General features: G+C 39.0%; 4 non-coding genes across 4 annotated transcripts; all 4 read left to right on the plus strand.

The window, feature by feature from the left end:
- Window positions 1-4,480: 4,480 nt before the first annotated feature.
- LOC145678080 (5S ribosomal RNA) lies at window positions 4,481-4,599 on the plus strand. The gene has a single exon (XR_014130207.1). It is a non-coding gene; the product is annotated as a 5S ribosomal RNA (ribosomal RNA).
- Window positions 4,600-4,776: 177 nt separating this feature from the next.
- On the plus strand, window positions 4,777-4,895 carry LOC145678078 (5S ribosomal RNA). Its single transcript, XR_014130205.1, has one exon. It is a non-coding gene; the product is annotated as a 5S ribosomal RNA (ribosomal RNA).
- A 16,978-nt stretch (window positions 4,896-21,873) lies between these two features.
- On the plus strand, window positions 21,874-21,992 carry LOC145678081 (5S ribosomal RNA). Its single transcript, XR_014130208.1, has one exon. It is a non-coding gene; the product is annotated as a 5S ribosomal RNA (ribosomal RNA).
- A 177-nt stretch (window positions 21,993-22,169) lies between these two features.
- On the plus strand, window positions 22,170-22,288 carry LOC145678079 (5S ribosomal RNA). Its single transcript, XR_014130206.1, has one exon. It is a non-coding gene; the product is annotated as a 5S ribosomal RNA (ribosomal RNA).
- The last annotated feature ends 3,059 nt before the right edge of the window (window positions 22,289-25,347 follow it).

Consider the following 25,347-nt stretch of genomic DNA (forward strand, 5'->3'; position numbering starts at 1 on the left):
GTAGTAACCCAACACTAGTAAACGTAAAATAAAAGTGTATAACTTTATATTTAATTCTATCGCCTGGCTTAGTTTTTCACCTGTAAGATGTACTTATTTAGAGCAAGTTTCTTAACTAGCAAATTAAACCGAGAACCACAGCAACCATATATATATTCTTATGATGTACTTTTCTTTGAGTGGTGTTCTCTGTCTATTGAATAACATTTTCTCAGTTTAATGCTAGCAAAAAACAAAACAAAATCAAAGTGTTTCTATATAAATTTAGTTCACCGTGTTGTAATATCACATGGAATTGAAAAACGAATAGTCGAACCTCTGCTATCTCGATCAAACTTCTCAGGATGATATACTGACTTACCGCAGAAGTTCGACTGAATACGTTTCTCAGTTCCATGGGAGAACCTGGAGAAGCAAAAGCCTGCGCAACGGAAAATACTAAATAAACTTGTAGAGCAGGTCAAGATGTATCATCATGCCAAGTTTCATTCAGATCAGAGAAGTTTGGCTGCAGCCATTTTCATTACAAAGCACAAAATGGATGGTCCCTAACCTCGAGAATCTTCACAATTGTCGACGAGTTGAACTGCACTCATCTGATCAAAATCAAACTTAAAATGACAGTTCACTTTCAACTGTTAAATAATATGATATGCAGGCTTCTGCTTTCCTAGTTACAGTCTATCCACTGTGGTATGCATATTAGTACAAATGTGAGAGTGCATATTTATTAAAGATTTGCTTCAAAAAGCGATGAAAGACATAGGCATTGCCGCGGGCGGTGATAACAAGATGCCGGAAAACGAACAAGCAGAAAGAATATGGGCTGAAGAAGTGTAAACGACGACGCGGCGGCCCGTAAAGGTGTTGCCGTCCTATTAAATGAATAATATCAAAAGAAAGAAAAAAAAAGTAAAAAATTTCGCGCTCGTAATCAAGACAGAAAGCAACTAAAGGAAATCTTTGTTTTACGTCCCACGTTATGCCGCTTAGGCTAAAAGAGGCGCTGATTATGAGAAATGATTGAAATGGTGGTGGAATGAAGAAAGTGGGAGGAAACGGGAGAACCCCGCGGTAACCCACCGCACATAGTTTTTGTCCACCATAAAGTTAACTTGGCGGGGGCTCAAGACAGAAAGACGGTTGGAAAAACAAATAAACGATGTTGCATCCCGTAAAAATGTTCGCGACCTATGAAATCAATATTTTTTCTTAAAGAAAAAAAAGAATTAAAAAGAGAAAAAAAGGTCAAAATTTCGCGCTCGCTTCGCTCGCGATCAGCAGAGAAAAGAGGACGTGACGCACCCCTAAAAGTGTTGGCGACCGATTGAATAAATATTGTGGGTAAAAAAAAAAAAAAAAAAAAAAAAAAAGTCAAAAATTTCGCGCTCGCTTCGCTCGCGATCAGCACAGAAAGAAGGACGTGACGCGCCCCTAAAGGTGTTGGCAACCGATTCAATACATATTGTCGGTAAAAAAAAAAAAAAAAAAAAAAAAAAAAAAAAAAAAAAAACGCTCGCTTCGCTCGCGATCGACATGAAAAAGGCAACGACGTGACGCCCCGTAAAATTGTCGGCGACCTATTCAATCAATATATTCGGTTGAAAAACAAAGTCAAAAGTTTCCCAATCGCTTCCCTCCCGATCGACATAAAAAAAAAGGCAACCCCTTCACCTCTCCTTATGCATTCATCAGTAAACATACAACCATAGATCACAATACCACTCACATCACCTATCAGTTCTCCACGTCCATCAAGATCCAATCATCGCCCTGGCCCTTTATGATGATACACAACATTACATGTTATTGTGTGCATTGCCCCGCGTTACAATACATGACCAAAAAAAAGAGAAAAAGAGCTGCACTGCCTTCAGTGTAGACATGTTCGTATTCGTAGAAAATGATTTTAGGTACACGATAGTACAGTAATCTATCTTCACATGCTTCAGATGTGAACGATACCTACACATGAAGAGGGCTCCCGAGGTTTCCTTTTCCAATAGGATGGAGCTCCACCACACTTGCAGAATGACGAGAAGTTATGTTAATAAATATATCCCAGAGTGTTTCGTAACTCGCCCTTGGTCCTAATGATGAAGCGTTCTTCAGATGGCCCCGATGTCTCCACACATGATACTATGCGACTTCTTTTCACGAGGCTCTCAAAGATCACGTTTGTGTCCTAACATTCTCTGCAGATATGACACAGCTGCGATAGCGGATCACAGAAGCCTTTCCTCTCCTTACAAGAGACGTGTTCATTCGAGTATGTGAGTAATTCGACTATCGATTAAATATCTCCCGTGTCACGATAGTAGTCACTTTCAATTCTTCTAACGAAGGTAAGAAAAAATGCTATACAAACTTCCTTTCGGTATATAAAGGATTAGGGGCCCAGAGAATATTTTCTTTCAAGAGGATACATTCTTTTTCGAACACCCTGTATATAGATCCTCTAATTATAACTGCAAACAAAATGTTGATTTTGCAATTGCTTCCATGAGAGAATATTCTGTGCACTTTCTTTCTGAAGGGCCGGGCCTAAACGTTTTCCTTAATCATTAAATTTAGTAGTTATCTACAATTACATAGTTTTCCATTGTTCTCAAAATAAAGATTTTTCTCTATGAATTGTTGAATGTTGCTAGGGATATTGAAGTAATTCTTTTTAGTGTTTTTTTCTTTACAATAATGTACTGAACGCCTGCATTAAGGAAGTTCGTGTGTCCATCTTGCAAAATGTTTCGTCTTTTTTCATGCCCACTAAGGTAAATATTCATTTTGCTCTTTTCTCTGTATGCAAACCACATTTCTTAAAGGCAACATTTTCATACAAATGTAGTACTAAAAACTTCTAATTGGCAACATCTGGGCTGCGAAGAGGAAAAAGAAAGAAATCTCGTACGTATTCGCGCGCAATTCGGAATTAGCCAATGAAAAGCACAAAAGCGGCCACCATCTCTCTCTCTTTCTTATTAACGGTTTTGTACTTTCTGCAGTTCTATCAGTGCTGCTAACCTCTTACTATATCATTGAATATGTATGTTTAGATATATATATATATATATATATATATATATATATATATTTTTTTTTTTACAAAAAATCATACTACTACGGAATAATATTAAATGCCTTTAAACCCTCATTTCTGTTTGCACTTTCTGTTACACTACCTTCCCCGAACTTCTTTCAAGTTATTAAGTGCAGAACGGGGAGTTATACATATTTACTTGCGCTTTGACAATATCTGCACATTGTGTAATAATAGGAGACGTATAAAATAAAACTATATACTAATACGTATATATATATATATATATATATATATATATATATATATATATACAGTACACATTCCACTATCCGAGGCTTTCCTTTTCTTTTCTTGCTGACGATAAATTACGCTTTTAGAAATGTTGTCTGAAAACAATAAGAATATGTGCAAAAAATACAATCAGAGGTAGAGGTCTTTAACAGGAAATAAGCAAGGGAGTTGAAAAATTTTTTATGCATGTAAAAAATATAGACATGAACCAACTTGTGAAATAAAAAGACCAGAAAACTACTCTTTCTAAATTATGTGTAAACTTTTTACCGAAAACGAAAGTTGCACGAAAGACTTTTTGTCCGTTTTTTGGCCTCCGGTGCTTGGGGTCCCTGATTCAATCCCAGCTCGTGCCGTGTGAACTTTGTCGTGCATAAAGACCGTGCTCATGGGTTTTCTCGGGTTTCTCCCGTTTCCTCCCACTTTCTTCATTCAGTACTCATCATCACCGTCTCCTTTAGCGTAACCGGTATAAGTATGCGACGTAAATCTAAATATTTCATTTCATTTCCCTTTTCTGCTCATACTGCTGATTATGCGCGATTATGCCAACATCCAACTCCGCGGATAATCGTGCGATTACTGTATATACAACTAATACAGATACAACTAATTATATTATCAGTTACAGTATCGGTTTTTATTTACTAATTTGCCTCACTTTATTTGCATCCCTGCAGTAAATAATTCTTATCGATAATAGTTAAAATGTATATTACATTTTAGTGCTTCACGACTGAATGATCATCTGCCTTACGTTATCTCGCAGCTGAAGAGAATGCTACACTGAAAACTACCTTGCGTTATAAAGGGTAAGTGAAACATATCTTAAAAATATCTTTCATACATTTCATTGTGTACATTAAAGAATGTAAGTTTGCCTTTTTCCTGTAATCAATACTTAATAAAGGATTTATTTTTATTTATTTATATACAATTTCATACGTGGTTCGTGATAGTAAACTCGATAGGACACAGTGGCACTATGAACATCCGAATCACTCATCATTCGAACATTCAAATATTTATTCGAATATTAGTATATTCCAAGTAATGTTAACGACGTTAATATGCTTGCCTTTATAGTTAATAATGTCAATTCTTACTTAAAACATACTTCCTTAACAGGACATTGAAGAAAAGGTAGTTGCCAACGGCCATACCATGCTGAATATACCGGTTCTCGTCCGATCACCGAAGTCAAGCAGCATCGGGCCTGGTCAGTACTTGGATGGGTGACCGCCTGGGAACACCAGGTGCTGTTGGTATACTTTTTCTAATTTTGTTTTTCACAAAGACGAATATTCTCACATCGTTCACCACGATAATTTCGTAATCATGCATTACTTAAAACAATTAGCAACGCTTTCCACGCGCTGGTCTTTTTGAGTATTCACCGACAAACCTACGTAGCTACAATAACTCACTCGAAGCCATATGCATTCGCCAACGGCCATACCATGCTGAATATACCGGTTCTCGTCCGATCACCGAAGTCAAGCAGCATCGGGCCTGGTCAGTACTTGGATGGGTGACCGCCTGGGAACACCAGGTGCTGTTGGCATCTCTTTTTCAAATTTCATTATCCTTCAAGTACGAAAATACTAGAAACATTAATTTTATAGTACTTTCAAGAGATAATTTATCAACATTATTTCATAGCGATTAATCGATATTCTAAGCGTTATACCCACTATTTCTTACACTAACAGCCTGTTTATTTGCACGGCACATTAAAATAACCTGATTTCCGATCCGTGTGCACCTACTACTATACTTAACACGGAATGTATTACCACTTTTTAAAAGTAAATTATTATGACTAAGTGTAGATCTCCGGCGAGTAAATGCCTTTCGTATACAAGCACGACACATCTCCGCTATGTGCTTTACTTTTTTACTAACAGCATATAGAAATTGGATTTCAACGTGTTTCTACATAACAGAATGAAGCAAATTTCGTGATTTAACTCTTTCGAATAATGTGTTGGTCCTGACAAGGACCGTTTGAAATGAAAAATCTTGAAGAAGATTTTTACTTAGAGCTTGTGTACTTGGTAACAGCCTTCGTACCCTCACTTACAGCGTGCTTGGCAAGTTCACCAGGCAAAAGAAGGCGCACAGCTGTTTGGATTTCCCGGCTGGTGATAGTTGACCGCTTATTGTAATGGGCCAAACGAGAAGCTTCAGCAGCAATACGCTCGAAGATGTCATTAACAAAGCTGTTCATGATACTCATAGCTTTGCTAGATATGCCAGTGTCAGGATGCACTTGCTTCAAAACTTTGTAGATGTAAATGGCATAGCTCTCCTTCCTCCTCCTCTTCTTCTTCTTATCTCCCTTGGAGATATTCTTTTGGGCTTTACCAGCCTTCTTTGCAGCCTTTCCGCTAGTTTTTGGTGGCATGATGACTCACTCGTTCAGCAAAATTAGATGTGTCCGCTGTTCCGCTGTTCCGCTGTTGTATTTGACGGGTTTTATTAGTGTGGAGTACCGGGTTCGGGATGAGCCCTTGCCTCCTATTTGTATTAAGAGAAAATCGTGATAGTTTAGTAGGTCTTAGAGTTCCAAATGGTCGGAGACCGAGGCCGACGCATATAGAATATATATATATTGTTTTTTTTTTTTTTTGTCTTTTTTTTGTCTTTTTTTTTTGTCTTTTTTTTGTCTTTTTGTTTTTATTTTTTTTTATTTTTTTTTTTTTATTTTTTTTTTTTATTTTTTTTTATTTTATTTTATTTTTTTTTTTTTTTTTTTTTTTTTTTTTTTTTTTTTTTTACGGTGAGGTAGGCATTGCATACGTGATACGTGGAGGGTCGAGTTGACCTAAGTCTTGTAATATAGGATCATCGGATCGACGAAGTTTTCTCCAGAATTGCCGGGACAGCTCCTGAAGATAATCTGGAAGCAGTGGAAGGTCTAGGTCCTCATGTAGTTGTTGGATTCTTGTGGATCGATCGTGGCCAGAGATCATTCTTGCTGCTTTATTTTGCACTAGCTGAAGCGTTCTGCGATGTGTTTGTGCTGCATGGCTCCAAACTGGATGTCCATAGATCAGTGCTGAGCGTATGTACATCTTGTATAAGTTGATTCTAGTTGACAACTTTAGCTGATGAGAGTGGAGAAGACAGTATATAGCCAGTAAGCGTTCCTGAGCTTTTTGAGCTGTGGTGGTGAGATGTGACTTAAAGGTGAGTTTCCTGTCAAGGTATAAACCCAAGTATTTGACACCTGGTTGAGGTATTATGCGCTGGTGATTGAAGAATATGTTGAGCTGGTGTTGCATGTGGCCACGTGAAAAGTGCACAAGTTCTGTTTTGGTGGCGTTGATTTTGATTCTCCATTTCATCATCCAGTCGGTGAGAAGATCGAGATGTCGCTGTAACCAGATTTCTGCATAACGGATGTTGCGGCTGTATGTGAAGATGGCCGTGTCATCAGCGAAAGTTGCTATCATGGAATGTCCAGTGGTTGGGATATCTGCTGTGTAAAGATTATATAATATGGGAGCAAGGCAGGAGCCTTGCGGTACGCCGGCGGTGATTGATCGTGAGGTGGAGATGGTGGAAGTAAATTTGACTTTGAAGGTTCGATCTTGAAGATAGGAGTCCAGGAGATGTAGATATGATGATGGAAGTTGCTGAAGGCGGAGTTTATACAGTAGTCCAGGATGCCAAACTTTGTCGAAAGCTTTTTCCACGTCTAAAAATAGTCCTAAGGTGTGGGCCTTGTCATTGAAGTTGTATGTGATTCTTTCGACTATTCGAAGTAGCTGGGCTGTAGTACTGTAGCCGGGTTTGAAACCAAATTGATGTTCTGGTAACAGAGAATGTTCGTGAACATGACGCTGCAGACGATTGTGTAGAACTCGTTCAATGATTTTGCTTAAATTTGATAACAAACTGATAGGCCGGTAATGTTGTAGGAATTTAGGATCCTTTCCTGGCTTTGGAAGCATGATGATGTGAGCTTCTTTCCAAGCAGGTGGAAAATGACCTGTCTCAAGCATTGCATTGAAGATGCGACTGAGTTGGACAGCAACTATTCTTGGTGCATGTTTTAGCGCAGCTGATGGAATGCCATCTGGTCCGGCGGCCTTATTGGGATTCAGGGATCGAAGTATTCGACTGACCTCAGCTGGAGTAGTGTATTGCTCAGCTTCTATAGGTTGATGCGGAAGATCTTGTCTGTTGAGTCGATGTACTTGTTGTATGGTGTGGTCGTCATACAGATCATGATGAGGTTGAAACTGAAGTTCGAGAGCATCGGCGAAGGCTTCAGCTTTATCTGCAGGATCAAATAGTAGTCCATTGGGTGATTGTAGCGGAAGATTTGTGGAGATACTTTTTTTACTAAGAGAATGAGCCAGTTTCCAGAATTCTCTGCCTCCTGGTGAAAGTGAGGCTACTTTTCGTTCCCATGTTTGGATGTTGATACGTTGAAGGCGCTTGGTGATACGTGTCTTCAGTTTGTTGTACAGATGTTTGTATGGCAGTTGTCGTGTGGTTTGCCATCTTTTCCTAGCCCAGCGTTTTAGGAAGATGAGGAATGATGTTCTGGCTTCCACTCCTGAGGTAGGCTTATCTTCGTTTGTGCAGGTTGTAGTTGACAGTTTGAGAGCACTGTTGATGTGTGCTGTGAAGGAAGCTATTGTTGCATCTATTTCAGCTGATGTCGATAACGGTGACCGTAAATTGACGAGCTGAGTGAGCAGGCGACGGTAGGCGTCCCAGTCCGTTGATTTGGTGGTGGGTGGTCTGAATTGCTGAACTGTATGGAGATGATTGAATTGTACATAAACTGGATTGTGATCCGAATTAAGTGCGTTGACTGACTCTAGTGGCGGTAAGACGGTCACATTATCGTAGAGCATCATGTCCAGTATGTCCGGTGGTGCACCATTGCGAGGAAAAAAGGTCGGTTCTAGTGGAGCCAAGGGAGTGAGGCGAAGATTGGGTAGTGCAGCTTCTAATGTGTTGCCTGCACGATTGGTTCTCCTGGAGTTCCAACGGGGATGCTTGGCATTAATGTCTCCTGCGATGATGATATGTGGTCCAAGACGATGAAGTGTGATGAAGTCATTAGGATCAAGAGGCGTGGTTGGTCTTTTGTAGACTGAGATGATATGAAGGTTGGCGTTTGATGCTAATAAAGTAATTCCTGTTGCTTCTAGAGAATGTAGTGCCGGCAGTTGTAACAAATTGTATGGTAGGTCTCGTTTTATTATGATGGCTGTTCCTCCTTTTGGTGTGTGCAGACGGTCGTTCCTGATGACGTTATAGTTTCTAATCTTAAACTGAGTGCAGGGTTTGAGATGCGTTTCCGAAATAATGGCGATGTCGATGTGACGTTCCTGTAGAAAGTGTTGAAAGTCGTGGCGTTGTCTGTTAATTCCTTCTGCATTCCAGAAGATCATGTTGAGTTGGCGGTGTGTTTTATTTTGTGCCATCATCAAAGATGTCCATTATGGTGTCCATGATTATAGTGAATTTAGTAATGACATCAGGAGCTGTCTTGAATTTCTGAAGGCCCTTTTTCAACTGGTCCAGAATGCGACTGATGTTTAGACCACGGAATAAATCCAGGATTTCTTTGAATGATGAAGCGAAGTCTCCAACAGATGCTGTAGAAGTGGATGAGGTAGTTGTTTGCTTTGATGGAGTGACTCTCTGAGCATAGGTAGGCTGCGTGGTTTTCTGTGAAGTTGTCGAGGTTGATGTAGATGGAATGGCTGGAGTTGATGAAGTGGATGGATCAGAAGCGTTTGCGTTTGCTTCCGTGGAAGATGTGGTTTTAGCTTTGGTTCTGCGTTCTTTTTCTTTCTGGAAGGCTATGCAGCCACGATAGTTGGCGGGATGATCTCCTCCGCAATTCCAGCAGTATGCTGCAGTTGACCTGTCCTTTTTTGAGCACTCTGATGTTAAGTGATTTTCTTTGCACTTGAGACATCGCGGAGTAGCATGACATGATTGTTGAGCGTGTCCAAGTCGCTGGCAACGGAAGCATTGAAGATACTCTTGTGGTTTGTAGGCTTCAACATGGATTCTATAATACAGTATATATTTACAGTTGTAGATGTTAGAAGTATATGATGTTTTATCTAGAGACACTAGAAAAAGTGGAAGTGGAATACGTTTTTGATCAATTTTGCTCCTGCCCATCATCTGTGTAACCTTCTGAACGGAGAATTTTTGATTTTGTAAGTCTTGCTTAATGTCGTTAGGATCTGTGTCCACTGGGAGCTGTCGGATTACTACTTTCGTAGGTTGCTCTTGCTTCCTGGTTTCTAAAGCATAATCTTTATGAGCCGTTTTGCAGTAAGCTATAATCTTCTCGTAATCTGCTGCTGTTTTGCAGGTGAACTTGACAAAGTCTTTAGCCTGGTATAATGTTGGTGGTTGCTGACAACTGCTGATGATGGTGTTTCAATTCGCGCCAACTGCCTTGCTTTTCATTTGATGCACTCGGGTGCACGCTTGAAGTAGTAACAAAACTGACTTGATTCATGGGAGGCCGCAATTTTTCCTCTCATCTTATTACGAAAGAATATTGAACAATGTCTGGTCGCGGCAAAGGTGGAAAAGTCAAGGGAAAGAGCAAGTCCCGCTCCAGCAGGGCTGGCCTTCAATTCCCAGTAGGCAGAATCCATCGTCTTTTGCGAAAGGGTAACTATGCCGAACGAGTTGGTGCTGGCGCTCCCGTGTATTTGGCTGCAGTCATGGAATACCTGGCAGCTGAAGTTCTTGAGTTGGCAGGCAACGCTGCTCGTGACAACAAGAAGACTAGGATTATTCCACGTCATCTGCAGTTAGCTATCCGTAACGACGAGGAATTAAACAAGTTGTTGTCTGGAGTTACAATCGCTCAGGGTGGTGTTTTGCCCAACATTCAAGCTGTACTTCTGCCCAAGAAAACTGAGAAGAAGGCATAAATGTAAGACCTATATCTCATACAAATCGGCCCTTATGAGGGCCACAAACCCCTTTATAGAGGAGATTTACGATTGAAATGAATTGTTTTCGATATACAGACTCATCAAAAGTGTCTGAGATAGTTGCTTAGTTTCATTCGAAATTCTCGCTGCTATTCGATTAATTAGTATATGTGTAGTCGTCGATCGTAATTGAAGCCCATAGGAAGTCACACTAACTTTAGAATACTCCAAACAGCGATGTGCTTAGTTCCCACTACATTATTAATTATAAGATCATTACCTTTTGTATTGTCGCTAGCTACATTTTTTTGATATTTGCGTACATCGGGCTCATATTACCCAGAGGACAGGACAGTCGAGCCCAGATTCTCAGCAATGGAAGAAAACCTCATACCACATATTCTCATGTACTTCATGCTAGACAAAGGAATTTCCAACATTCTTAAAGCACTCATGTTTCTCTCTTGCGTTGGCTTGGCTGAAATTACTCTGTTCAATATGTTCTCGACATTTATTATTGTTCATTACTATGCCCCAATGACATCATGAACAGAGCGGATCAGAAAACTTTCCTAAATTTCTTTTGCAACATAGTAATGACATTAAATGCACACTTAAGTACGATTTATTCTTTGCAAGGTCGATATTCATATTTGTGTGATATGTGTTATATGTATATGGTTTGTAATACGCAACTACTCTTATTCTCTGATCTCAGAACTCATTTGCTACTGTGCCCAACGAGCGAGCCTAGGTTTCTTGTAACTACTGCCTTTCTTTAGTAAATAATGTGAAGTATACAATGCATTAACCTACATCTCATATTTGTATTACTCTTTATTTTAGTAACCCGCTACGAAGTGTCATTAATTTACATGTAAATCACAATAGACACTACCGCAAAAGAAAGAAATCGAACCCAAGACCACGTAAACAAGATAAAGGACAAGATTCAGGTTTCTAACGCATTATTCGCCCCTCACAGCACAGTATAGAAGTTGTATAAGCCTCTATACGTACATCCTACTGTCAGAACAGAAATTCCGACTTGCGTTTCGCATCTCTCATGCTCGCTACTTCCAACAAATCGCCAATTTCCAACCAGAACCCCTTCTCCAGCATTAATACTGCTACATGATATGAATACGTATACATGAACGTACATAATGTAAAAAAAAACGTATGATTTTCTCAAATTAATCTCTCTACGTCTGTAATTTAGTGTGCATCAAAAGGCTTTAATGTAGTTACACGAATTCTTATAATCTAACAGAAAATCGCACAAAGTAAATCTTTCCCTTTATATAAATTTGTTGGCTCTGAAAAGAGCCGTTTATGCCAATTTTATATCCAAAATAGGAGGAACCCCAACTTAACCTCCGAAACCGTACAGGGTTCTTCCTTGCCTCTTCAAGGCATACACAACATCCATAGCTGTCACTGTCTTCCTCTTGGCGTGTTCTGTGTATGTAACAGCATCTCTGATTACGTTCTCCAGGAATACTTTCAATACTCCTCGGGTCTCTTCATAAATGAGACCAGAGATACGCTTCACACCACCACGGCGAGCAAGACGCCTAATAGCGGGTTTGGTGATACCCTGGATGTTGTCACGAAGAACTTTACGGTGGCGCTTGGCACCTCCTTTGCCAAGACCCTTGCCTCCTTTTCCACGTCCTGTCATTTCGATATGTTACTGCTTCGCTCACCACACACGAGAAATACAAGCCCAAGCAGCCCAAGACTCGTGGTTTTGTTCCTTCGATCATGCAGGGAAAGCACGGAGGAAAAACACAAAACGTGTCTAAGCCAATGAGAACTGTCCTTTTCGACTGACTTTATCCAATGAGAAATAGCTTGATTTAACGGTTTTGCTCTTTATATAACTTGACTTCATTCAGCGCGCAATTATTTGAAACAAGTCGTGACAGTTGCAATGGCACGTACCAAGCAGACAGCTAGGAAATCTACTGGAGGCAAAGCTCCTCGAAAGCAGCTTGCCACCAAAGCTGCAAGAAAGAGTGCTCCAGCTACCGGTGGAGTGAAAAAGCCCCATCGTTACAGGCCTGGTACTGTGGCTCTCCGAGAAATTCGTCGTTACCAGAAGAGCACTGAATTGCTCATCCGCAAGCTGCCCTTCCAACGACTCGTCCGAGAAATTGCACAAGATTTCAAGACAGATCTTCGCTTCCAAAGCTCAGCTGTCATGGCTTTACAGGAGGCAAGTGAAGCTTACCTTGTAGGGCTTTTCGAAGACACCAACTTGTGTGCTATTCACGCAAAGAGAGTCACAATCATGCCTAAGGACATTCAGCTTGCTCGCCGCATCCGTGGGGAACGTGCTTAAGTTTGAAGTTCTGGCACTGAGTTCAAAAACGGTCCTTTTTAGGACCAATACACTACTTAGAGATGCTGTTATCCTAACAAGGATCTTGTCCATACTTGTTATCTTTTTTTTTTAAATTCTCACGCCGTATGTTGCATAGTTAATACATCTACCTTCGTTTTCCTGTCGTTTCGTATATCATCCTATCTTTCAAGTATATTCTTTAGTTTTCCCCTATGTTTACCGATTGATTATCTTCGTTTTATGTGGTCAAGGGTTCGATTTTGCCATATGTTGCATAACTTAACTTCGATTCAACCACTGTTTGCCCTTCTCAACGTTATTAATCTGATAGAACTCGCAGGCGAAATATGTACTTCTTCCAAGGTAGCAAAAGTAATATTATTTTGTCAGAGGTCGCTGCTGTTGAATGCAAACGTTAAACTAAACTTTCTTTAAGTGTCTGTTTGTACTTAACATCAGTTCAATTGTACACCTACATTTCTGCTGGTGTTACTATTTTTCTTTATAGCAATATTACGAATTATAAGACGGTATCCGTGGTTATTAGCGTGTTCCCTTTTCCTAACACTTTCTCATTACACCAGTATTTCCATCATTCATTAGGCGTAATCACCCGTCTCCTTTATCATAAAAATCATAATAGTACGACGTTAAATTGAAACATAGTCTACTTCACTTTCACGAGTTGTAATAAGTTCGAACATTTCTTTCACCCCAGCCTTGAAAAGAGTTGATTTTAGTTTAGTGTCCCTTTCAGCAGCAAGGCTGTTTCAAACGTGGACCTACTTATTAACGTGCAATGCGAAACATTTGAGCTCCCACCGAGAATCGAACCCAGTCAGCCTGCAAAAGTTTTTCTAACAAATGCATTAAGTGCGTTTTCTGTACTGTTTCGCTACTTGAAGATAGGAACAAGGAAAAAGTAAGTGATCACAAATTGACATTACGTAATGTGTTCCCCATTTTTTTTCGAGTACACCATTCTTGACACCCGTGAAAGCTTTCTTTCCCCACCCTCAATTCCCCTCTGTTATAAAGCACTTACATCAAGAAGTGCTTCGGTTAAAAAGAAAACTCAAAGTCCCTTGCGTGTATACTATACATTGCTATGAATGAACATGTGATAATGATAGGAAAAGCACAATTTTACTCTTCTCAAAGTATTTGATGGCTCTAAAAAGAGCCGTTTTAAAATGTCAGATGATTTACTGACACATTTACTTCTTCTTTGGTGCAGCCTTCTTAGCACTTTTCGGTTTTGCTGTAGCCTTCTTTGGCTTCGGGGCCTTTGGCTTCTTGGGAGTTTTTGCCTTCTTCACTTTAGATGGTGATTTCTTAGGTTTGGGAGCAGCAGCCTTTTTCTTTTCACCAGTCTTCTTGGGACGTTTAGCTGCTGGCTTTTTCGCAGGCTTCTTCTCCTTTGATGCTGATCGTTTCGCCTTGGTTGAAGATCCACCTTCAGGCTTCTCCTTCAGCGATGAAGCACTAAGCTTAAACGATCCAGATGCACCTTTTCCCTTGGTCTGAACCAAAGACCCAGAAGCAACTGCACTTCTCAAGTATTTCTTGATAAATGGAGCAAGCTTCTCGGCATCCACTTTGTAGTTCTGAGAGATGTATTTCTTAATAGCTTGCAGTGAACTTCCTCCCCTTTCCTTCAAATTCTTGATGGCGTTGTTCACCATTTCTGATGTTCTTGGATGAGAAGGTGTTGTTTTTGGTTTCTTAGGCTTTGCAGACTTCTTAGGAGAAGCCTGTGCCGGGGCTGCAGGTGCTGATGCCGTATCTGCCATTGCTTTCTGCAATAAACTCAACGATACTGAAGAATGAAATTTTCGCTAGCAGGCAGCGTTGAGTTTGGTTACGGAGCGCGGACCGGATAGAAAGCACTTGCTGAGGCGGGCTGAGGTAAACAGAAGTTCGTAGTTGCCACAACGATAAGTGTGTTTCCTTCTATTTTGATAAACGATTTTTTTCAGGTATTCAATGAATGCACCAGATCCTATTCTTCCTTACTGGCTAGAAGAAACTTTATTCCACATAACTCAAAAGGCATTTGTTTTTATTCGCTTTTCTATTTTATGTTTCAGTCATTGCTAAGTCGGTCACACTACTTTTTCACCCTCCTTGTGCTTATAATTTTCATAATTTAACATGGAAATACTTATCAATAAATAATTATATTACCATGGTAATTAACTTCAATCCTTCCTGTGATTATACGCAAAGTACCATCTTCGTACTGCTTACTATAGTTCAATGAAGGGAATCTATAAAGTAACGCGTGTCGCACACATCTGCCTTGCAAACTCCCTGGCCTACTTCCAATGTATAGACTTTTATTTCAAATCCTGATTTAATTTCATAATTTTCTGTAGATTTTAACATTTTATTACCCAGCTTCTTAATACGAATGACAATCAAGCCTAAATATTTATTCCCTTTAACTTTATTTTTCTTTTTTATTTTGTGCCTTGTTTCATATTTGTTCTTACGTTAGCAATTAACGCACTTACCGTAGTTATGTATGAACAGGTTGTTTCTATATTTATTTTATTCCAAATAAATTAAATATATATACGGATTATTTTATGGTAGTTGATATTTTCTGTTGTTTCCTACGTGAATTGAGGAAACGCACGGACTTTCGCCTAATTCTTGTGCTACTTTCATATGTCTGTATCTGTCGAATGCTGTCGATCTGTCGAAATGTGTATTACTATCTGTCGATTCATCGAGTGAACTGAATTCGTTAACCATTTCACCAGGCGCGCATGCATTTTTTTTTCTTCTAAGGGATCCAAGCTTCGGGGGGCAAGGTTCCAATACTACAAGCCACTATGTCTATATACTATTATTCTGCATTCGAAAACACGATAAATATTCCACTTACTTTTTCACAAAAACATGATACAGACAGAGTACAGATGAAGTGTAAGATCAGATTTATATTGATGATACATCAATATTTTCCCTGTTAATAACTACATTTAATGAGAAAGTCTGCAAATGTATGTTCACTTAGGAACTTTTGCGAGGAGTCCGCACCCGGTGGACACCCCGTGAGTACGCCTCTGCACTTGACTATACTTCGAATTATACTGCAAACAGTTGTATTTTAGTTTCCCCGTTTAGTTCATCGATATCATTAACACAAAGAAAATAGATGTTATAGATGCGTATTCTCAGTTCTCGCTTTATATCCGGACGTCTGCAAAAATCTACTCCTTTTCTTTCTTTCACGCATCCACCAAACTAACAATGATTTGTATTATAATATTTGCGCATAAAATGTATATCTCATACCTTCCATGTTCTCAAGTATTCATAGACAAAAACGGTTATTTTCTGCGAACAAATTGTCCAAACACAGTGCAAATGTCATCTATAGATTGTCCTGGTTCCGTCTGCGTGTACATAACAATGCGTCATAATCATACATTGCACATTAAGGATATCAATTAATCTTCCCAAATTCCTAGATATGCCTGGCAAAAGTTCCGCGTGTTGTAAGGATATTACATTTGTACTACCGACAAGGTGGTATCTTCCAACATTGAAGTTCAATAAACCCCAAATGTGTCGGATATAGTATTTGATTTCTTGTCTCATTGTTTGCGTCAGAGATGTCTTCTCAAGTTAGGATTTACGATACATACAGGATGAGTTGTATATATTGTTGCTGCCAGCTCTATATTAATCCCATATTTGTAAACGAATAAAAACAGTATTCTAATTATAACAATGTGCTCACAATTAATTTTATTCTTAATTGTTATACGTATTGTTGATTAAAAATGAAAATGTTGCTAAGTGAATTTTATTAATATTTTCTGTTGCGTGATATAGGAAGTGAGTGAAATATTGGAGGAATATAGTGTGCGTAGCAGATGATGTGCAGTGGCTTTGGATCGCCTGTGATAAGGTAAGGCATTTGCTATTTTAATTAACGCATTTTATATACTGTAATCCTAATTATTTTTATGTGAATGTGCTTACTACTTGTGTATTCAGTGGGACCGATGTTTTAATATGTATGGTCAAGCAGTGTCGAGCCTGGTCAGTGTGTGGATAGGTGACCATTTTTTGTAAATCGATAACATTTAACTTTGTAAACACGGATGAAGTAGAAGTATATTTATTTTATTTTTTACCTCAAATATGTAGGACACTTCTCCTTTGTACATCAATTATTATTATTAGTTCAACTTGTTTACAAGTTAAATGAAAAGAATAGTCGTTATCGTGTGATGATTGTGCTCATTAGGCTAAAGAAGACTCGTGATAAGAAAGAAAAGAAGAACGGTGCTCAAGTTTCGTCACAGCATATTCTCAAAAATTTACAGGCAAAATTCAGTGTTCTGCATGAAAAGGCATATTTGTACGAAAAAAAAAAAAATTCTGCAGACGACAGAATTAAATAAAGTAATACACATGTATTTTAGAGTTACTGGTGTAAAATCATTACAAGTGCTTTGCCAGGTGGCCAATAAAAAGCACGAATACTATTTAAGGGAGCCAAAACAGGAGAAAGCTGGGGGCCTGAGCGATAGCAAGAATGTGCGTCCAAAGTGAACAGGAGCGAAGGCGACGCGGGTATACGTATAAGCAAGGGTAGTGGAAACCAGTTAGTTTTCGAGTTTCAATAGCACTTGTCATGCATCCATACTAGTAGCGCCCCGCTTGTAAACATTAAGTACACTATGCAAGAATACACCGCCGGTGGAAAATAGTACCTAATACAGTTATCTTTCATATATACTGACTTATTTTACAGTAGTAACCCAACACTAGTAAACGTAAAATAAAAGTGTATAACTTTATATTTAATTCTATCGCCTGGCTTAGTTTTTCACCTGTAAGATGTACTTATTTAGAGCAAGTTTCTTAACTAGCAAATTAAACCGAGAACCACAGCAACCATATATATATTCTTATGATGTACTTTTCTTTGAGTGGTGTTCTCTGTCTATTGAATAACATTTTCTCAGTTTAATGCTAGCAAAAAACAAAACAAAATCAAAGTGTTTCTATATAAATTTAGTTCACCGTGTTGTAATATCACATGGAATTGAAAAACGAATAGTCGAACCTCTGCTATCTCGATCAAACTTCTCAGGATGATATACTGACTTACCGCAGAAGTTCGACTGAATACGTTTCTCAGTTCCATGGGAGAACCTGGAGAAGCAAAAGCCTGCGCAACGGAAAATACTAAATAAACTTGTAGAGCAGGTCAAGATGTATCATCATGCCAAGTTTCATTCAGATCAGAGAAGTTTGGCTGCAGCCATTTTCATTACAAAGCACAAAATGGATGGTCCCTAACCTCGAGAATCTTCACAATTGTCGACGAGTTGAACTGCACTCATCTGATCAAAATCAAACTTAAAATGACAGTTCACTTTCAACTGTTAAATAATATGATATGCAGGCTTCTGCTTTCCTAGTTACAGTCTATCCACTGTGGTATGCATATTAGTACAAATGTGAGAGTGCATATTTATTAAAGATTTGCTTCAAAAAGCGATGAAAGACATAGGCATTGCCGCGGGCGGTGATAACAAGATGCCGGAAAACGAACAAGCAGAAAGAATATGGGCTGAAGAAGTGTAAACGACGACGCGGCGGCCCGTAAAGGTGTTGCCGTCCTATTAAATGAATAATATCAAAAGAAAGAAAAAAAAAGTAAAAAATTTCGCGCTCGTAATCAAGACAGAAAGCAACTAAAGGAAATCTTTGTTTTACGTCCCACGTTATGCCGCTTAGGCTAAAAGAGGCGCTGATTATGAGAAATGATTGAAATGGTGGTGGAATGAAGAAAGTGGGAGGAAACGGGAGAACCCCGCGGTAACCCACCGCACATAGTTTTTGTCCACCATAAAGTTAACTTGGCGGGGGCTCAAGACAGAAAGACGGTTGGAAAAACAAATAAACGATGTTGCATCCCGTAAAAATGTTCGCGACCTATGAAATCAATATTTTTTCTTAAAGAAAAAAAAGAATTAAAAAGAGAAAAAAAGGTCAAAATTTCGCGCTCGCTTCGCTCGCGATCAGCAGAGAAAAGAGGACGTGACGCACCCCTAAAAGTGTTGGCGACCGATTGAATAAATATTGTGGGTAAAAAAAAAAAAAAAAAAAAAAAAAAAGTCAAAAATTTCGCGCTCGCTTCGCTCGCGATCAGCACAGAAAGAAGGACGTGACGCGCCCCTAAAGGTGTTGGCAACCGATTCAATACATATTGTCGGTAAAAAAAAAAAAAAAAAAAAAAAAAAAAAAAAAAAAAAACGCTCGCTTCGCTCGCGATCGACATGAAAAAGGCAACGACGTGACGCCCCGTAAAATTGTCGGCGACCTATTCAATCAATATATTCGGTTGAAAAACAAAGTCAAAAGTTTCCCAATCGCTTCCCTCCCGATCGACATAAAAAAAAAGGCAACCCCTTCACCTCTCCTTATGCATTCATCAGTAAACATACAACCATAGATCACAATACCACTCACATCACCTATCAGTTCTCCACGTCCATCAAGATCCAATCATCGCCCTGGCCCTTTATGATGATACACAACATTACATGTTATTGTGTGCATTGCCCCGCGTTACAATACATGACCAAAAAAAAGAGAAAAAGAGCTGCACTGCCTTCAGTGTAGACATGTTCGTATTCGTAGAAAATGATTTTAGGTACACGATAGTACAGTAATCTATCTTCACATGCTTCAGATGTGAACGATACCTACACATGAAGAGGGCTCCCGAGGTTTCCTTTTCCAATAGGATGGAGCTCCACCACACTTGCAGAATGACGAGAAGTTATGTTAATAAATATATCCCAGAGTGTTTCGTAACTCGCCCTTGGTCCTAATGATGAAGCGTTCTTCAGATGGCCCCGATGTCTCCACACATGATACTATGCGACTTCTTTTCACGAGGCTCTCAAAGATCACGTTTGTGTCCTAACATTCTCTGCAGATATGACACAGCTGCGATAGCGGATCACAGAAGCCTTTCCTCTCCTTACAAGAGACGTGTTCATTCGAGTATGTGAGTAATTCGACTATCGATTAAATATCTCCCGTGTCACGATAGTAGTCACTTTCAATTCTTCTAACGAAGGTAAGAAAAAATGCTATACAAACTTCCTTTCGGTATATAAAGGATTAGGGGCCCAGAGAATATTTTCTTTCAAGAGGATACATTCTTTTTCGAACACCCTGTATATAGATCCTCTAATTATAACTGCAAACAAAATGTTGATTTTGCAATTGCTTCCATGAGAGAATATTCTGTGCACTTTCTTTCTGAAGGGCCGGGCCTAAACGTTTTCCTTAATCATTAAATTTAGTAGTTATCTACAATTACATAGTTTTCCATTGTTCTCAAAATAAAGATTTTTCTCTATGAATTGTTGAATGTTGCTAGGGATATTGAAGTAATTCTTTTTAGTGTTTTTTTCTTTACAATAATGTACTGAACGCCTGCATTAAGGAAGTTCGTGTGTCCATCTTGCAAAATGTTTCGTCTTTTTTCATGCCCACTAAGGTAAATATTCATTTTGCTCTTTTCTCTGTATGCAAACCACATTTCTTAAAGGCAACATTTTCATACAAATGTAGTACTAAAAACTTCTAATTGGCAACATCTGGGCTGCGAAGAGGAAAAAGAAAGAAATCTCGTACGTATTCGCGCGCAATTCGGAATTAGCCAATGAAAAGCACAAAAGCGGCCACCATCTCTCTCTCTTTCTTATTAACGGTTTTGTACTTTCTGCAGTTCTATCAGTGCTGCTAACCTCTTACTATATCATTGAATATGTATGTTTAGATATATATATATATATATATATATATATATATATATATATATATTTTTTTTTACAAAAAATCATACTACTACGGAATAATATTAAATGCCTTTAAACCCTCATTTCTGTTTGCACTTTCTGTTACACTACCTTCCCCGAACTTCTTTCAAGTTATTAAGTGCAGAACGGGGAGTTATACATATTTACTTGCGCTTTGACAATATCTGCACATTGTGTAATAATAGGAGACGTATAAAATAAAACTATATACTAATACGTATATATATATATATATATATATATATATATATATATATATACAGTACACATTCCACTATCCGAGGCTTTCCTTTTCTTTTCTTGCTGACGATAAATTACGCTTTTAGAAATGTTGTCTGAAAACAATAAGAATATGTGCAAAAAATACAATCAGAGGTAGAGGTCTTTAACAGGAAATAAGCAAGGGAGTTGAAAAATTTTTTATGCATGTAAAAAATATAGACATGAACCAACTTGTGAAATAAAAAGACCAGAAAACTACTCTTTCTAAATTATGTGTAAACTTTTTACCGAAAACGAAAGTTGCACGAAAGACTTTTTGTCCGTTTTTTGGCCTCCGGTGCTTGGGGTCCCTGATTCAATCCCAGCTCGTGCCGTGTGAACTTTGTCGTGCATAAAGACCGTGCTCATGGGTTTTCTCGGGTTTCTCCCGTTTCCTCCCACTTTCTTCATTCAGTACTCATCATCACCGTCTCCTTTAGCGTAACCGGTATAAGTATGCGACGTAAATCTAAATATTTCATTTCATTTCCCTTTTCTGCTCATACTGCTGATTATGCGCGATTATGCCAACATCCAACTCCGCGGATAATCGTGCGATTACTGTATATACAACTAATACAGATACAACTAATTATATTATCAGTTACAGTATCGGTTTTTATTTACTAATTTGCCTCACTTTATTTGCATCCCTGCAGTAAATAATTCTTATCGATAATAGTTAAAATGTATATTACATTTTAGTGCTTCACGACTGAATGATCATCTGCCTTACGTTATCTCGCAGCTGAAGAGAATGCTACACTGAAAACTACCTTGCGTTATAAAGGGTAAGTGAAACATATCTTAAAAATATCTTTCATACATTTCATTGTGTACATTAAAGAATGTAAGTTTGCCTTTTTCCTGTAATCAATACTTAATAAAGGATTTATTTTTATTTATTTATATACAATTTCATACGTGGTTCGTGATAGTAAACTCGATAGGACACAGTGGCACTATGAACATCCGAATCACTCATCATTCGAACATTCAAATATTTATTCGAATATTAGTATATTCCAAGTAATGTTAACGACGTTAATATGCTTGCCTTTATAGTTAATAATGTCAATTCTTACTTAAAACATACTTCCTTAACAGGACATTGAAGAAAAGGTAGTTGCCAACGGCCATACCATGCTGAATATACCGGTTCTCGTCCGATCACCGAAGTCAAGCAGCATCGGGCCTGGTCAGTACTTGGATGGGTGACCGCCTGGGAACACCAGGTGCTGTTGGTATACTTTTTCTAATTTTGTTTTTCACAAAGACGAATATTCTCACATCGTTCACCACGATAATTTCGTAATCATGCATTACTTAAAACAATTAGCAACGCTTTCCACGCGCTGGTCTTTTTGAGTATTCACCGACAAACCTACGTAGCTACAATAACTCACTCGAAGCCATATGCATTCGCCAACGGCCATACCATGCTGAATATACCGGTTCTCGTCCGATCACCGAAGTCAAGCAGCATCGGGCCTGGTCAGTACTTGGATGGGTGACCGCCTGGGAACACCAGGTGCTGTTGGCATCTCTTTTTCAAATTTCATTATCCTTCAAGTACGAAAATACTAGAAACATTAATTTTATAGTACTTTCAAGAGATAATTTATCAACATTATTTCATAGCGATTAATCGATATTCTAAGCGTTATACCCACTATTTCTTACACTAACAGCCTGTTTATTTGCACGGCACATTAAAATAACCTGATTTCCGATCCGTGTGCACCTACTACTATACTTAACACGGAATGTATTACCACTTTTTAAAAGTAAATTATTATGACTAAGTGTAGATCTCCGGCGAGTAAATGCCTTTCGTATACAAGCACGACACATCTCCGCTATGTGCTTTACTTTTTTACTAACAGCATATAGAAATTGGATTTCAACGTGTTTCTACATAACAGAATGAAGCAAATTTCGTGATTTAACTCTTTCGAATAATGTGTTGGTCCTGACAAGGACCGTTTGAAATGAAAAATCTTGAAGAAGATTTTTACTTAGAGCTTGTGTACTTGGTAACAGCCTTCGTACCCTCACTTACAGCGTGCTTGGCAAGTTCACCAGGCAAAAGAAGGCGCACAGCTGTTTGGATTTCCCGGCTGGTGATAGTTGACCGCTTATTGTAATGGGCCAAACGAGAAGCTTCAGCAGCAATACGCTCGAAGATGTCATTAACAAAGCTGTTCATGATACTCATAGCTTTGCTAGATATGCCAGTGTCAGGATGCACTTGCTTCAAAACTTTGTAGATGTAAATGGCATAGCTCTCCTTCCTCCTCCTCTTCTTCTTCTTATCTCCCTTGGAGATATTCTTTTGGGCTTTACCAGCCTTCTTTGCAGCCTTTCCGCTAGTTTTTGGTGGCATGATGACTCACTCGTTCAGCAAAATTAGATGTGTCCGCCAGTTCGCCAGTTCGCCAGTTCGCCAGTTATTCATGACAATTTTGATGTGTGAGTTCCGAGCTCTGTTGAGGAGCTCCTGCCTCTTATAAGATGAAGTTGAATAACATGAGGTTTAGAAACGTAATCTGAATTATTATCGGAGGCAACTGTCGCCTCTTACAGTACTTGTTTTTTTTTTTTTTTTTTTTTTTTTTTTTTTTTTTTTTTTTTTTATATATATATATATATATATATATATATATATATATATATTTTTTTTTTTTTTTTTTTTTTTTTTTTTTTTTTTTTTTTTTTTTTTAAGGTTGTGGCATCTTGAATGATCTTCTCCTAGGTTGGAGGTTGCCGATGTTGTTGAGTGTGTGGTAGTCGGAGTTGCGAAGACGGTTCCAGAATGTTCTTGTTTGTTGTTGGATAACGTCAGTGATGTAGGGCAGGTCTAGGTCTTCATGAAGTTGTTGGATACGGGTGTCCTTGGAGTGGCCAGAAATGCAGCGTGCTGCTGCATTTTGTACTCGCTGGAGCTGGAGTATATGTGTGGGGGCTGCATGAGCCCATGCGGGATGCCCATATAGTAGTTGAGAGCGGATGATCATGTTATAGGTTCTAATACGAGCAGAATGACTGAAGAATCTGGATCTGAGAATACTTGAAACCTGTTGCAATGTGATTTTTGCACGAGCTGCTTGGCGGTGTAGGTGGTCTTTGAAGGTTAATTTCCGATCAAGATAGATACCGAGGTATTTTACGCCTGGTTGTGGGTTGAGAGGATGTCCGTTTAACTGTATTTGAATTGGTCTATGTTTGTGGGTTCTTGTGAAATGAACTAGCGTAGTTTTCTGAGGATTGATAGCAATTCGCCACTTTTCCATCCAGTCTTCTATTTGATGAAGATGAGTTTGTAGAGCTGCGGCTGCATAGCGTATATTTTTGTTCTGAGCAAAAATGGCGGTATCATCCGCAAATGTTGCTATTGTGGTGTTGGGCCTGGTAGGAAGATCTGAGGTATATATGGAATATAAGATCGGCGAGAGACAAGACCCTTGTGGGACGCCTGCAGTGATGGGGTGTTGTCTTGACAGTGCCTGATTTATGCGGACTCTGAAGTAACGGTGTTGAAGAAAGGACTGGATTAAGAGGATGAGTGATGGTGGGAAATTCTGAAGATATAATTTGTATATGAGTCCATGATGCCAAACTCGGTCGAAAGCTTTGGCAATATCCAGAAATATGCCCAATGTTTGTGCTTTTTCGTTGAATCCATAGGTGATGAGTTCAACCAGTCTAGTAAGTTGAGCTGTAGCACCGTGTTGTGGCCGAAACCCAAACTGATGATCTGGTAGCAGTTCTTGAGACTGAAGATGGTATAGGAGCTTCTGAAGGATGATTTTTTCCACAACTTTGGATGTATGGTTTAGTAGGCTAATAGGGCGATGATTTTGTGGGAATTTGGAGTCTTTGCCAGGTTTTGGTATCATGATAATAAGTGCTTCTTTCCAAGGAGTTGGATAGTGTCCAAGGCGTAGCATAGCATGGTAGATGTTGCAGATGAGTACATATAACTTGCGTGGTCCATATTTGAGAGCTGAAGACGGAATTCTATCAGGTCCAGCAGCTTTGCGAGGATGAAGAGTCCTTACAATTTTCTGGATTGTACGGGGAGTAGTTAGTAAATCGGGTTGGAGTTGCGTTCTTGGATGGTAGTTGTTGATGAAACGGTGAACAGTTTCGATGTGGAGATTATCATAAGGTTCCGGATTTAAACTGAATTGGTCTTCCATGGTTTCGGCAAAAACATCAGCTTTTTCGTCATCTGTGAATACTAATCCTTGTGGTCCTTGTATTGGTTGATTGGAAGATAGGTTGGTGGTGCGAAGGTTTTTTAGAAGCTTCCAGAAGTCATGATTTTGTCCTGTAATGTGAGATAGCTTGTTCTCCCATTGTTGCAACCTGATGCGTTTTAAGCGATTTCGGACTGTTTTGGTGAGGTGATTGTAAAGAGCATGAATCGTAGGATGTTGGGTAGATTGCCAAAGTTTGCGGATCCAGCGTTTCAGATGAATTAGAAACTGGGTGCGTAATTCTTCATGTGGAGAAGAGTGGTACTGAGGCTCCAGCTTGGTTGATGCTAGTTGATAGGCGCTGTTGATTGCGGCTTCTAAATGGTGTACTGCATGATCC

This window comes from Thermobia domestica, unplaced genomic scaffold (genome assembly GCF_964235325.1).
Source record: "Thermobia domestica unplaced genomic scaffold, izTheDome1.hap1.1 HAP1_SCAFFOLD_1832, whole genome shotgun sequence".
Lineage (NCBI taxonomy): Eukaryota > Metazoa > Arthropoda > Insecta > Zygentoma > Lepismatidae > Thermobia > Thermobia domestica.